Source organism: Balaenoptera ricei, chromosome 2 (assembly GCF_028023285.1).
Source record: "Balaenoptera ricei isolate mBalRic1 chromosome 2, mBalRic1.hap2, whole genome shotgun sequence".
NCBI classification, from domain to species: Eukaryota; Metazoa; Chordata; class Mammalia; order Artiodactyla; family Balaenopteridae; genus Balaenoptera; species Balaenoptera ricei.
The window spans coordinates 129,846,551-129,861,349 of record NC_082640.1 but is presented as its reverse complement, the minus strand read 5'-3'; the positions used below and the strand labels follow the sequence as shown (position 1 = coordinate 129,861,349).

The following is a 14,799-nucleotide window of genomic DNA, read 5'->3' as shown; positions in this document are numbered from 1 at the left end:
TTGACAGCAGATATTGACTCTCCAGTAGTGGTAGAATAAAAAACTGGGGGCGTTATGGGTTAGTACAAAAGTTGTAACAAGTGATATCTCCGGAAGATTTGAGATATAGAGGCAACTTTTCTATGGTTTTGACTTGCCTGACAGATTTCTGTATACACACAATATGTACATGCCCGTGTGGGCATTTACACGTATGCACACAAGTGACTGCTTTCCCTAGAAGTAAAATTCCAGAAAGAAAGCCCAGAAGGAGCAGCAACAACGGCAGCAGCTGACCTTCACAGCTGCAGACACCCCCCACTCCAATTTACCAGGGCAGGGGGGTGCAGGTGACAGGTAACAGAGTAGGAAGGCATGTGTGTGCATGACTCTGTGTAGGTGTATTACGGATATATGTGTATGTAAAAATCCTAGCTATAAAAACATCTGCAGGAGCTAGGGATTTGGCTGAAGGTCCAAGGTGTTTTTTGTCATGATCAGGTTCAGGTTCAGGTTCAAAGTGGAATGTATGTAGATGCGAAACCCTAAGTCATCATCAGGGCAACTGTGGCAGGCAGGACCCAACGTCCCACAGCGGCCAGAGACACTAATCTTTCCTCAGGAAGAGAGAAGTTGATCCACTTGACTCCAATTTCTAAAAAATACCTAGCCTTTTCTTCTAGTTCCCTCAGTTCCTAACCAACTAACCATCGAAAGGAAGAAAACACGAAGCCCAAGATATTAGCTTGTCTCCCCCAAAGGAAGGAAAAGTGGAAGAGAGAAAGCATATGTATTCTTGTTCTAACATATTGGGCACACAAACCTGGAGTTGTCCAGAAATTAGGACAGGTTTATTGATTTTATTTTATTATGAGGTATTAGGGAAGGAAATAGAAGACCTGTAAAAAAGAGATAAGTCTGTCACAGAACTACATGACAGTTTCATTAAACTCTAACTAAAAACACAGAAAAGTGTGATTACTATTTCCAGCCAGTTTCCCCATCACCGTAGTCATGTAACAAACTAAGGTGATGTGGGTCTTGAGCCAGACTCACAGAGTCCCCTGGCCTTGGCCTCTGTACAGTGTTTCTGCATTTGATCTTTTTGATATTTTTCCAGATCATGTCATGTAGAAGGACATATTGATTCTTTAGCTCTGATATGATAAGCTAAAAGCTGTTATGTTCTTTCTCATCAATACCTGTCAGGGTGCAGGACAGTCCTCCACATGGGGATATTTAGCTTTTTTGGAAACCGATTTGGCTCTTGTAACATAATATCTAGAAATCTGATGCAGATGAGATGCAGCTCTCAACATTCTTAGTTCTGCAATTGTCTTCTCCTGAATGGACACCCCAAAGTTGTTCCCATCTTCTAACATAGGAATTAGGAGTTGTACCCACATTTTTATGGTGCTTCATTTCAGGATCAGCAGCCAGATCTCAGGTTTCACTGTCTCAAAACTCTCCACTAACTCCTGGTTGCTTTTTAGCATCACATTGGGCATCACAAATACCGTGGTTCCTTGGAAGGCCTCTTCACACTCACCCAATCTTCGCTTCTTGGAAGTGGGATCTTGCAGTCCATTGTGGCTATTGGTGAGAAGAATAGCCAGGGGCCAGCAGACTCATGTCTGAGTGGATCTGAGTTAGGTTAAATATGTTTAGGATTGGTCCTTTCAAAAAACTGTCAAGTTCTGGGCTTCCCTGGTGGCGCAGTGGTTGGGAGTCTGCCTGCCAATGCAGGGGACACGGGTCTGAGCCCTGGTCTGGGAAGATCCCACATGCCACGGAGCAACTGGGCCCGTGAGCCACAACTACTGAGCCTGTGCATCTGGAGCCTGTGCTCTGCAACGAGAGGCCACGATAGTGAGAGGCCCGCGCACCACGATGAAGAGTGGCCCCCGCTCTCCGCAACTAGAGAAAGCCCTAGCACAGAAACGAAGACCCAACACAGCCAAAAAGAAAGAAAGAAATAAAATTTAAAAAAAAAAACTGTCAAGTTCTAACAACTTTTTGAGAAAATGTTTTCCACCAAGTCTTCTGCCTCAGTTGTGATCTGCTCTCTGAAAGAAGCAACCTTTGAATGGTGGGTAGCGTCAGAGGAACTAGAGGAATCTCAGTGCTCCCTGGAGGTGGCTGCCCTTGCTCGGCTCACACACAGCTTGCTGATTCCCACCCCCAGTTCCTTCCTCCCACTTGCTCTCCTGCTGCCTGCTGCCTGATCACACTCTATAATTATCTTAATTACTCCCTTTACATGTATCAGTGTTCCAATTTTTACTTCAACCATCAAATAGAAAACTTGAGAAGGAAATTGAATTTGCCCACATATTTGCCATTTCCGTGTTCTTTCTTCCTTCCTGATGTTCCAAGTTTCCTTCTTTTAGAGAACCTCTTTTAGCTATTCATTTAGGGCAGGTGTGCTGACAATAAATTCTCTCTTTTCCATCATTTCAGAATGTCATTATACTCCCTGCCACTCCTAACATTTTTAAGCAATGGCTTTTTTTCTTCATTTCCGATGTTCCAAATTTCTGTTATCATTTCCCCTTTGTATTAGTTTCCTAGGACTGCCATAACAAAGTACCATAAACTTGGTGGTTGGCCTACAAAAACAGAAATTTACTGTTTCACAGTTCTAGTTGCTAGATGTCCAAGATCAAGTTGTTGGTAGGGTTTGTTCCTTCTGAGGTCTGTAAGGAAACATCTGTTCCATGCCTCTCTGGGTCTTCACATTGTCTTCCCTCTATCCTTGTCTTTGTGTCCAAAATTCTTTGTATAAGGACACCAGTCACATTGGATTACAGCCCACCCCAATGACCACATTTTCACTTGATTCTCTCTGTAAGAAATCTGGGGGCTTCTATATACCGCTTTTTGGGAGGGGGGGACACATCAACCCATAGCATCCTCTTTTTGAAGAAATTCCTTTAAGTAATTTTTTTAGAGCAGTTCTGCTGCAATGAGTTATTTTAGTTTTGCTTCATCTGAGAAAGCTCTTATTTTACTTTTCCTTAAATAATATTTGTCCTGAATACTGAAACTGTGTTTAAAGCTTTTTTCTTTCGGCACTTAGCACTGTGGTACCCTTACTCTCTGGAGTCCATGGTATCTAGTGAGAAATCTGCAGTCATTGAAATTATTGTTCCCTACAGACAGTGTTTTTTGTTGTTTTCTGTTTGTTTGTTTTCTCTAAGAATTTTTTAAAGACTTTTTTCTTTATCTTTCATTTTCAGTAGTGTCTGGTCATGGAGTCCTTTGTATTTACCCTATTTGGGATTCACTAAGCTTCTTCAACTGGTAAGTTTATATCTTGGCACCAAGTTTGGGAAGTTTCTGTTTGTGATTTTTTTCAAAAAGTTTTCCACACTTTGCTTTATCTCCTCTCCTGATACTCCAAATACACAAATAATATAAATATTTTGTTACATGACATAAGGCTCCTGTCATTAATTTTTTTTCCCTCTGTTGTTCAGATTGGATAATGTATCTTTATCCTCAATTTCACTGACTATTTCCTTTGTTATCTCTATTCTACCAATTAGTCCCTGTATATAGTGAGGTTTTTTTTTTTTTTTTCCCAAGTAACGTGTATCTTATATTTCTTTGCTCAAACAAATTTTCCTTTTGGTTTCAAATATCTTTTAAATTGTTTTCTGGAGCTTTGTGAAATTAAGTTTCTTTCAAGTCTTTGTCAAATAATTCCAATATATGTGTCGTCTCATCATGAGTGTGTCTTGATTTTTTTTTCCATATGAAATGAGATTTTCCTGGTTCTTCAAATTCCAAGGATTTCTGAATTTTACACTAGACATATTAAATGTTATACAATGAGACTCTGGGTCTTGATTAAATCCTGTGGCAAACGTTGATAGCCTTCCATGGACTACTGTTTTAAAGTCAATTCTGATTCCAACCCTTTTTGCACTATTCAGAACTGTTCCATGTGTGCACCAGTCAACATCCAGACCTGGGTGATGGTCTCTCTGTTCAATTCTCAAAGTGTTTGGTGTACTGAATGGGATCAGATGCACACATGTGGAGTTTGAGGATGAGCTCAGAAAGTCATAAATAGCTTAGTGTACCTCCTTCCTCAGCACTTTCCTCTCCACAATGTCCCTTGTACTTCCTGGTTTCTTTGGGTTCGTCTCTGGAACTCTATTCAGAAATCTGGTGTGTTATATACTCTGCCTTGCTGGGCACTCCCAAAGCTGCTCCTGCATGCAGAGCCAAGCAAAACAAGGACAGAGAAAAAAACCAACCAACCAACCAAACAAACAAATGGATTTCCACCCATTCTTTTGGAAATACAGTTCCATAGAAGGAAAAAGAAGGCTCCTCTCCATTAGAATTTTGGCTCCTTCAGGCTTTTATTGCTGCCAGCTGCTGCTCACAATGGGATTGCTTAAGGGCTAGAGCGAAGGAGAATGGAAGAAAGAAAACAAAAGAGATAAAATTATATACTCTCTCTGAGTGTTAGGGGTTCCTTTTCACACTCCTTGAGCCAAACTAGAGGCTTTCTCTTTGAGCTCTCTCTGTTTGTGCCCCAGTGGCATATTCTGGTGCTTAAGTTTCAAACCATGAGATATCAGAAGAGAAAAAAATAGTAGATTCACTGCAGCTTTGATAGTATTTTGGATTCTAATCTTCTCCTCTATACTGCCTGTTCTATTTGCTTATGAGGGTTCTCAGTATTCATTAGGGCACATAGTGTGTATATACATCTTATCCAGAACCAAATATATATTTTTAGTGTAGTTTTATTTTACTAACACCAACAAGGGAATACATGGACAGAATAGTACTGACCAATTTCACTTCTTCAACACTGATATATAAAATCCTACATAAGATAGCTTCTTGAGTCCATTGCTTTGTAACATTTCAAGAAGAAAAGCAAAGCAAAGCAATTCTGTATGTCATGTGTATATTATATAATAAACATACACAATAAAAGAATAGTAAGAAATATGGAAATGATATTCACCAGTTTCAGGAATTTGATTAACTCTGGGGAATGAGAAAGAGGAAAAGAATAGTATGTGGACTTGTAGTCTATGTCTGCAAGTTTTTTTTTCTAAAAGAGAAATAAAATCATCTACAGGTAATATAATGTGTGTTTAATCATAATAATGAACTGATAGGTATATGTAATATTTATTTCTGCTGTTTTTTCTATGTTTGAAACATCACAATGAAAAATTAAAATATTAGAAATCTTATAAAAACAATTATTTTAATCAGCACACAAAGTGACACTTATGAGCAGAAGCATTTTGGAAATAATATTCTTATACTGTTAACTGTAGTAACAATAATTCTGCAGGGGGATAATAGCAATATGGACAAAATGATTAAAATTAAACCCTTGCTAACAGTTTTAAGTCATATTTGTAATATTATGTGATGATAGAATTTCGTATAAAAGACATCATTTGTAACACAAAAGTGACAACAACATATATCTCCAAATACAAATGAAAAACCATTTGGGGCACATATATTTGAGCTGAAACTAGTGGGCTGGTGGATTAGATAAGAGAAGCAACACAGTGAATTAATACATTTCAAATCTAAGTGTATGTGTACTTATTAAAGGAAAATGTACATTTGCTATTAGCATAGCAACAAGTTTGAGTACCTCTAATTGATTTAGGAATTATTATTCTTACAAGACTCAAAAAGTCAAGTTATTTGGTAAAGTGGAAGTGATATTGTCATTTGAAAAGTGATATTGTCATTTAAAATTTCAATAATAAACATATATTATAAAAGGAATATAGATTTTACAAAATACACTCCAGTGTGGTATATTTATTTGCCAATTATTTTCATTTGTTTGATTTTGTCCTACTCTAAACTTACACATCCAAAACTGAAAAAGAGATTTAATCATTCCCATTGTCATGACGTTTTGCAACCTTGTTTTACTGAGGACAGCACAGTAATTTCTTAAGGCCTGACTTATCTGGTATACACTGAATCATCTAAATCCTTTTCAATCTTTCCTTTTAAGAAACAAAAAAGTAAGGAAAAAAAGCTATTACTAATTTGGTCCTTTATTTATCTAAACTATGTTATTATTATTTCGCTAATATTATTTTTCTCCTATTTCACAGCATTCGGGTAGCAGAGTCATCTGAACATAATTAATACACAATACGATGTGTAGACTAAATAAATTAATAAAGAATTATAAATACTTGGAAATTATTATTATTCTCATACTTTTTAGACTAATTTATATAAATCAGTAATCGTATAAAACTACTTTAGTTTAAAATAATTGAGACTATTTCAAAGTACAGTATATGAGTTGTCTCCCTCATTTTCCAAAATGGACATTTGTAAAGTGAGTCTATGCCCTGGATTTAATTTTTCTTTTTTTAGTTATCAACAATCTAGCTGAGATTAAAAGTTATTAGCATACTGAAAACCATGTAATTGAAGGAATATTATCTCTTGGCTTTACTCTGAGTCTGAGAGAAGAACATAGCTACTAGAATAATGCGATAGTAAAGAGTCTTGATAAGGTCTAGTAACCCAACCATTGAAATGCACCATAGACAGGTATTGTGTGCTTTATTTCCCTCTAGTGGATAAGTAAATGAATAAATACAAGGAAAAAAGTCAGTTGTGCTTTGATGTGCTTGCTTAAAAGCCATTTATAATATTGAGATGTCTCACGTAGAGTACTTAGAGAACTGCACTGTAAAATTTGCAAACAGAAAATACATATGTGCTTATTATCAAATAAGTGTGCTGAATCAGTAAAATGAATCGCTAGAAAATCTGCAATCAGTATCATTTTTCTGTATTAAAGTCAGTGCTCTTGAGGCAGAAACAATGAGATAAAGTGATGCTTTTCCTCTTTCAAGTTAATATAGGAAAGTTACAGAACAAACATTAAGAAAAGGAAAATTTAAACGTCATTTTTATTTGCTTTTGAGAGAATTAATTTTTGTAGATAATTAGTGTTTACATCGCTAGCAATTATTTTTGATAAGACCAACTCTAAAATCATTTGCATCACCTGAACAGATGGTCCTAATGGTCCTGGGCAGAAAAATTATTAAAAAAGTAACATATATACTTTTTAAAAGACAGATCATATGCTAAACATTTAGATAAAATATTTAATTCCCAGGCCAATATCATAAGTGATGTACCATTTTCACTTTCACCATTTTACAGATAGTACCTGAAGGAGACTGGTAAAATGTTGCTCCTAAGGTGACAGGAAATGGTAGAGCAAGGATTTAAACCCAAGTAGGCTGGCTCCAGAATTTATAGTCTGTTAAGAAAGCTTCAAGGCATGTTATCTGGTATAATTATACCAGAAGAATCTGGTATAATTTTAAATACTTACCATACCAAATGGATACTTGAATAATCTGGATTTATTTTTAGCATAAAATGCTAACAGAAATTGTTATTGAATTAGGGTTTCATAGTACACTATTTTATTCAACTGTATAATAAGATACAAAATAGAAGAAAAATGTGTTTTTAAAATTTCTAATAAAATAATTGTTTAATATACATTTTCTCAGCAATTTTAGGATATCAGTGATATAATTTGTAAAGAGTACTTTCATAAATTTTAGGCTAAGTTACATGCTTTATTGTTTGAAACATTCTGGAGAAAGTTGACACAAAACGATGAAATAGAGAAGAAAAGTGAGAGCTATTCTCAAAGATAAAATTACTTTTAACATTTGAATTAAGTATAGAAAATCAAGAGAACTAAATATCCTAATTTTTCAATAGTCAGTATAAAATACCTTGTAAAATCAACTGGTGAAAACATATATTGAAATTGTTTTTTAGGATATTTTTCTATAAATGGGTTAAATATGTATCAATTACTTTAATTTTAACAGTCCCATTATCTCAAGGACAATGTTTTCCATTTATTGAAGATACATTTAATTTTTTAGAAAATTAAATTAACAATGAGGAAAAATAATTTTCTCCACAAGAGATATGAAAATACCAGTAAGTTCCCGTGCTTTATTCATATATTTGGGTAACATTTTTTGAGGAGAGATTACCAAAAATATTTAAGCAATTGAAGCTTCATTGGATAAAAATTTATTATTTGTGGAAGACAACAAATGGTGGTCAATTTAATCGGTTTCCTATAATTTGTAATTTCAAAGAACACTTTCATAGGTTAAATATTTCTATTATAAACACTTCTCTGCACACTGGAAACCAAGCCTGATCCTAGAAATTCCATAAAATGAAATTCAACAGAAGATAAATTTGTTTTGGCTGACAACCACAAACTTTTAGTTGCTGAAATGAAAGCAGTAAAAGGCAAAACTGAAGCAAACCAAGTAAAAAGTCTTCACCTGATCACAAGTTTTATCTGATACATTTAGAAAAACAATTGCACCTTTCCTTTTGGCTTGCACTGTCATCATACATTATCCTATTAGTTTTAATTGGAAAATGAAAGGAATTAAGACAATTATTTTAGGCTTTCTTTCTAATCACTGCTTATATTCATGACTTGCTTCATTACTAATGTTGAGGTAAACATAGAAATGACTAGAAAAATAGTGTTTGTGACAGAAAAATAGACTTTATATATGAAAAGGATTGCTTTTGTTATCAATATAATTCTTAATACTTGTATTTATTGATATATGACCTTACTTTTGAGGACCATGTATATCTTATACAGTAGACTAGAATTCAGGTGCCTCATTTAGTTGTCTCAGCCAAAAGGTAGCCCTAAACCAACAATTTATCTGTCAATTGATAGTGATGGCCAACATCTGTGCTGAGATAGATTTCTAATGTCTGTACATATTGGAAGATTTGTGTATGTTTCATTTTACTATATTCACAATATTCATTGGAATTTTTCTGACTATGGTTAGGAATAATTATCAAAATATATTTATGTATCTGGAAAACTATCAGAATCTGCCACTAACTTAATATAAATAGATAAAGAAAAACACTTTTATAAACAATTCCATATTTTCCTCATTTATTTTCAAAGAAAAGTCCAAGAAATGCCTAAGAAAGAGATATTATGTTGTAACAAACTGATATTCTCTATCTCTTTAAAATATAACCAAAAAATGAACTTCTAAAAATATTCTAATTTAAATAGAATTTAGAATAGAGCAATTTGAAATTAAAAGGTATAGAAGTTAAAAAAATAAAGTCAAAAGGAAGAGAAGTAAAAAATCATTGTCAATAGTTTGGTTAATTATGCTGTAGTTTGATAAAGAATTTTATAATTTTTAGGAGTAATTAAATATATTGTTTATTCAGCATAATAAAAATTATCATACTTGCATGAAAACATGTCCTAGATTTATGTAAAGTGGTAAATATAAGCCAGCAATTATAAATATTTGTGAATAAATTTAGCAGAACAACTGAAACATTAAAACTTACTTCATCAATGTTGAACTTAAGCATCTAAAATTGCTCGAATAATATAAGTGTGGAAACATGAGCTTTTAACATTTTTCACTGAAGGCTAAAGAGCTTATTTTGTCAGAAATATTGTGGGTAGATCATAAAGGGGCCAAGTGTGGAAGTTTGGATTTTCCAAAGATGGCAACCACCACATTTCCAGAATTTTACCACTCCTGAGTCATTAGGGGTTGATAACATCTTCTTCCCTTGAAACTGGGCAGAATTTTCTAACTAGGTCAACCAAGAAAGTGCAGCAGAAATGATTCCATGTGATTCTGAAGCAATGTCACAAAAATGATATGTCCTTCAGCCTTCCTGTGATTGTAACCAAGCCACCCGATTTTGCAGAAACCCAAGTAGCCTGCAGAGACACCCTGGAGAACAGTGGAAGTGCCCTGCTGAACATCGTGCCCATAGCAGGCAGCACATGGCGGCCATGCCAATGATCAATCCTGAAAGTGAGTTCTCTGGTACCCAAGTGAGGCATACAGTTGAACTTTTGAGAGAGATGAGCAGTTTCCACCAGACCCATGTTTAAATTAATGAATAAGTTTTTCAGAATTAACTTATTAAAGTAGTTTATTTTTTTAAGGAATATTTCTGACTTGTGTAATGAAACCTCCCAAGTGGCCCTGTTAATGTTTCTTTACTAAATGAATGGTTGTCTCTTATTTTTTAATGTAAAAATTTTCATTTGAGTTTCTTAAGACTTAGGCCATGTGTGATAGACTTTTATTGTTTTGTTTCTGTCCCCTGGCCCCCCCACAAAGGTTTTGGTAAAGATCCAGTGAGATGGTTGAGCTCCCATGATGTTTCCTCCATTTCTTAACTTATTAAAATTTGTCTTACATAAAAGTGAAAACTAGGGCTTCCCTGGTGGCACAGTGGTTGAGAATCTGACTGCCAGTGCAGGGAACACGGGTTCAAGCCCTGGTCTGGGGAGATCCCACGTGCCGCGGAGCAGCTGAGCCTGTGCGCCACAACTACTGAGCCTGAGCTCTAGAGCCCATGAGCCACAACTACTGAAGCCTGCGCGCCTATAGCCCGTGCTCCGCAACAAGAGAGGCCACTGCAAGGAGAAGCCTGCACACCGCAATGAAGAGTAGCCCTCGCTCACTGCAACTAGAGAAAGCCCACCCACAGCAATGAAGACCCAACACAGCCAAAAATAAATAAATTAATTAATTATTTAAAAAAGTGAAAACTAGTCATTTCAGGGAACTGCTTAATATATGATTGGTTGTAGGAATAATCCATTTCTCTTGGGTCACTCTCATTCTCTTATCTATTCTAATTTTTCCAGATACCCAGAAGCTACAGCTGGTGGCTTGACTGCACACCTTGTAATAGTTTAGTCATATGTGTTCTTGCACTGTGGTAATCTGTTGGAACATGGAAATAAATATTGGAAACCATTTTCACTCAAACTCTCTGTCTCTGTGTCTCTCAAACTCTCTGTCTCTGTCTCTGTGTCTCTCTGTCTGTCTCTCTGACTTCTCTTTCTCTCTCCAATCAAGACCCTTAGCAAACCCAGAGGTAATCTTAAGGCTTGCTTGTCCACATAAACAGATAAAGCTAGTCTGAAGTAATTAAAGCACTGTTTTAACTTCATCTAGTACTATCTATCTACTTATATTTTAAGACAAATAACGTGACAGATACCTTGAAAAGTACTTTATATACTTATACTATTTAATGTAAAACATATGCATCAATTCCAAATATCAGAATAATAAAACCAGTAATTATGAATATGCACAAAATCACTAACTTCAAGTAACCCTCCTACCCAACTTCTTAAGATGCTCCTGCAATTGAATTTTTGCTTCTGGGACCACATGTTAGAATATCAAAATGTTATAACAAGGGTCCCTCAAGAACTGTGTAGCTCAATTGAATAAGCTTAAGAAATTCATACAGCATTTGTACCAGCATAAAGCATCTGGAACCCTTGCTAACCTGAGTTCTACCAGACTCCACTGAGGGTCACTCAACTCTACTCAGGCTTTTCTTGATAAGATTTAAAATGATAACTTGAGCTGCCAACCATCCAGAAATCATATTACAATTCAAAAATTAAGAATATGTGATTATAATAATAGGAAGCTTCAGAAAACATGCAATTGAATTTAGCACTCAGGTGAAGAATATAAATGATTGTCCTTTATTATCTTAAATGGGTATATTTGGCTCACATTAGATTATTAATTCTACCTTAATAGATAAAAATTACATTAAATCTGGAAATTATTCATTTATCCAACCAATAGTTGTTAAGAAGCTAATGTGTGTCAGGTATTCAGGGAATCTAAAATTGAAATTAGTTTAAAAATGTATAAATAAATACATTAAAACAGAAAAAGATCCTTGCTTTCACATGTTACATTCCAGTGGAGGGTGAGAATAGCGATAAAATTTAAAGTAAAAACTGTAGAATGTATGTTGGATGGTGTGAAATGACATTTTTGGTTTCTGCATTCTCCCACTTTTTTTTTTCTTCTCTTTCTATGTTTTAAGTTTTTTAGAATTTTTTTTTAAATTTAGAAGTCACTTTGCAGTTATTTTTTGGTGGTCACCCTAGTGGTTGTTCAGCATGTATATCTCCATTTTCCCAGCCAGATATTTTTAAATTTAAATATTATAATTTTCAGTTCTAAAATTTGCATTCAGGTCTCTTTTGTTTTTTGTATTCCTCTGCTGAAATTTCTTGTCTTTTCATTCTTCATTGTGTATTTTCTTTTTTTACCTCATTAAGCATAAGTATAGTAGCTGCTTTCTGATAATTTCAACATCAAGTCATCTTGCATTGGCCTCTGTTGATATTATTTTTCCTTCAGAATGGGTCATTTTTTTTTTCTTGCATGTCTATTGATTTTAGGTTGTAACACTGACATTGTCAATATTATGTCATGGAGAATCAACATTCTGATATATTCTTGTGAAGATTGTCGCATTTTTATTTAAGCAAGCCATTAACCTGGTTATATTCAAACTGTTTTCAAGGCAAAATCTGTTTTATGTTGGTGGTGATGGTGCAGGGGCAACTCATTAATCCTTTTATACTCAGTGCTTTGAGTCTGTCTGCACATGCTTGGCTTGTGGTCAGCCAGAGACAGGTAAAGTTAATATACAGAATTTGGGACTACCATAGTTTAGGTTTTTTGTTTGTTGTTTGTTTTTGATCAGTAACCCCTCCCACTCTGCATGGGCCAAGGAGTCCCCAAAATTTTCTCCCACTCTTTTCAGGCCAGAAAGATGATGGACTTTTTCCCTCTTGGGTCATTAGCCACCATTAGTCACTCAGCAAACCTTTCCCCCGAGATTCAACTGCCATCCAAAATGTGTCTACTTTGTTTTGTTCTCCAAATCCCTCCGGTATTTTTTGCTTGTGTGTGTCCAGGGTTTATATATATGAGAAAATCATTTTGTTAAAATTTTACAAAGCCATCCTAGCAGCAGAAACAGTACTTGACATTTGGCAGACTTTTTCTTTTAAGAAAGAGTAAAATGAAAAGCCCTGGAATAATCCTGGTCATTTCCATGTTACTGTAGTATCACTGAACCTCTGACAGTACATGGAAAATTATTTTGTGCACAAAGAGAAAAAACATCTCTCGAGCAGACATAATTCTACAACTTGTTCTTTTGAAGTTTTAATGAGGAAATTATCCTGCACTTATAAGAGAAAGTGACTTTCCGATCCAGGTATACATAGAGACCTGTTTTGGGGCTTTTAGTTAATCCTGAAGAGTAAATCAATGTGAATACAGTCTTGATCTCCTTATGTAGAGGGGAGTCAGAAAATTGATTTAACTTTTTTCTTTGCCTACTTTGACTATCATAGCCATTTCAATGATTACTAACTATGCTAATAAAAAAAACATACTATAAAAATCACTCCTCAATTTCTTCCCCCCAAAGGAAAATATGTATTGCATGTTCTAAGACAAATTATTCCCTATTTCAACAAAACTCAGTAAACATTATTACAATAGTGTCATTTCAACTGTGAATTCTTAGTCCTGCTTCCCTGCTAGCTATTGTATCTGCTCAGTAAGAATTCTGTTATGAAACAAAACTGTTGCGTACTGTGCAAGATGGAAATATGCAAAGGGTAAATGAAAATTACTGTTCTGTTTAATGCATTTTTAATACTCTGTTACTAATTCCAGTGCTCTAACTAGAAAAGCAAATTGCAACAAATCCTTAACAACTACAATCTGGGGTGCAGTTAGTAGGGAGGAAAAGCTGACTGGTGAAAAACTCTGATGAAAAGAAATAATCGATTTATACCTGAAACCATCAGACAGGTTTCATAATTGAGCTGCCACTGTAATTCGTTTTGCAACACCAGATAACTAATGCATATAGCATCTCCCCCATACAGATGCAATAGACACAAATAACCTTAAGAACATAGAAGATAATTATGTGGAAAAATTAACATAATTAAGAAGTGATGAATTTTGAGTGTTTATTGCCTTTGTTCATTGTATAATATATTTAATTGCAGGTTTATATAATTTTTTTTTGTAAATAATGACTGTATTTAAGAAGCAACTCATAAAATTTCTTTGATTTAACAATTGGCTCTTGCAAGGTGGTATGAGCTGGCTCCAGCAAACCACTCCATCCCTCTCAAACCACGCCATTCCCTACTCAGCAGTGCTTCCTCCCTTTCTGGCTGGCCATCTCGGTAGTTCCTTGTGAAGGTGACATTGTGTTTTCATGAACCTTCTGCATCAGAATCACCTGGTGAGCATAGCCACATTCAACCAATACTGGTTGAACAGACTGGTTTTGACATTTGACAGAATAGTTTCCTAATTCCAGATCTACATGTTTTGGGAAAATGCTCAATGACATCATCTGAAAATGAGGGACACTATGACCATTCTATGAAATAATGCCTGTAAGGGGGTGGGCACAAGAGAAGTGCTTAATAAACAGAAGTTTTCTGTGCCCCTTCACTCCTTGCTGGGACAAACTCTCTGATCATGGTACCCTTTTACTGGCCATGGCAGTGCCTCATCCAGGCATTCCTGCTTCAGAATCTTTCCTCCTACCTTCTGAAGTCCAAATGCCAATGTCTGTCATTCCTTGTTAGGACAGAGAAATTATCTTAGCCAGCCTCCACTTAACCATCTCTTCGCCAGCACTCGGAAGAGTACTGATGCCTATGTACCTGGCCTATATCTGTTCAGTGCTGTGGCTCACATTTATCTCCTCACTGGGTTGTGGGCACACCAAGAGTTAATCAGGTGTGTCACCAAAACATTCATGCCACTGTTACTTGTAGCTGTGTGATTCATTAAAAATTAGGTTAACTGATAGTTCAGGAGGAGAAAAAAAAGGCCAAATGCTTTGGAAACA

The 14,799-nt window shown here is 35.4% G+C and overlaps 1 pseudogene; it reads right to left on the bottom strand.

Moving 5' to 3' along the window:
- Positions 1–960: 960 nt before the first annotated feature.
- Positions 961–2,526, bottom strand: LOC132360145 (proteasome activator complex subunit 3-like; annotated as a pseudogene).
- Positions 2,527–14,799: the final 12,273 nt, after the last annotated feature.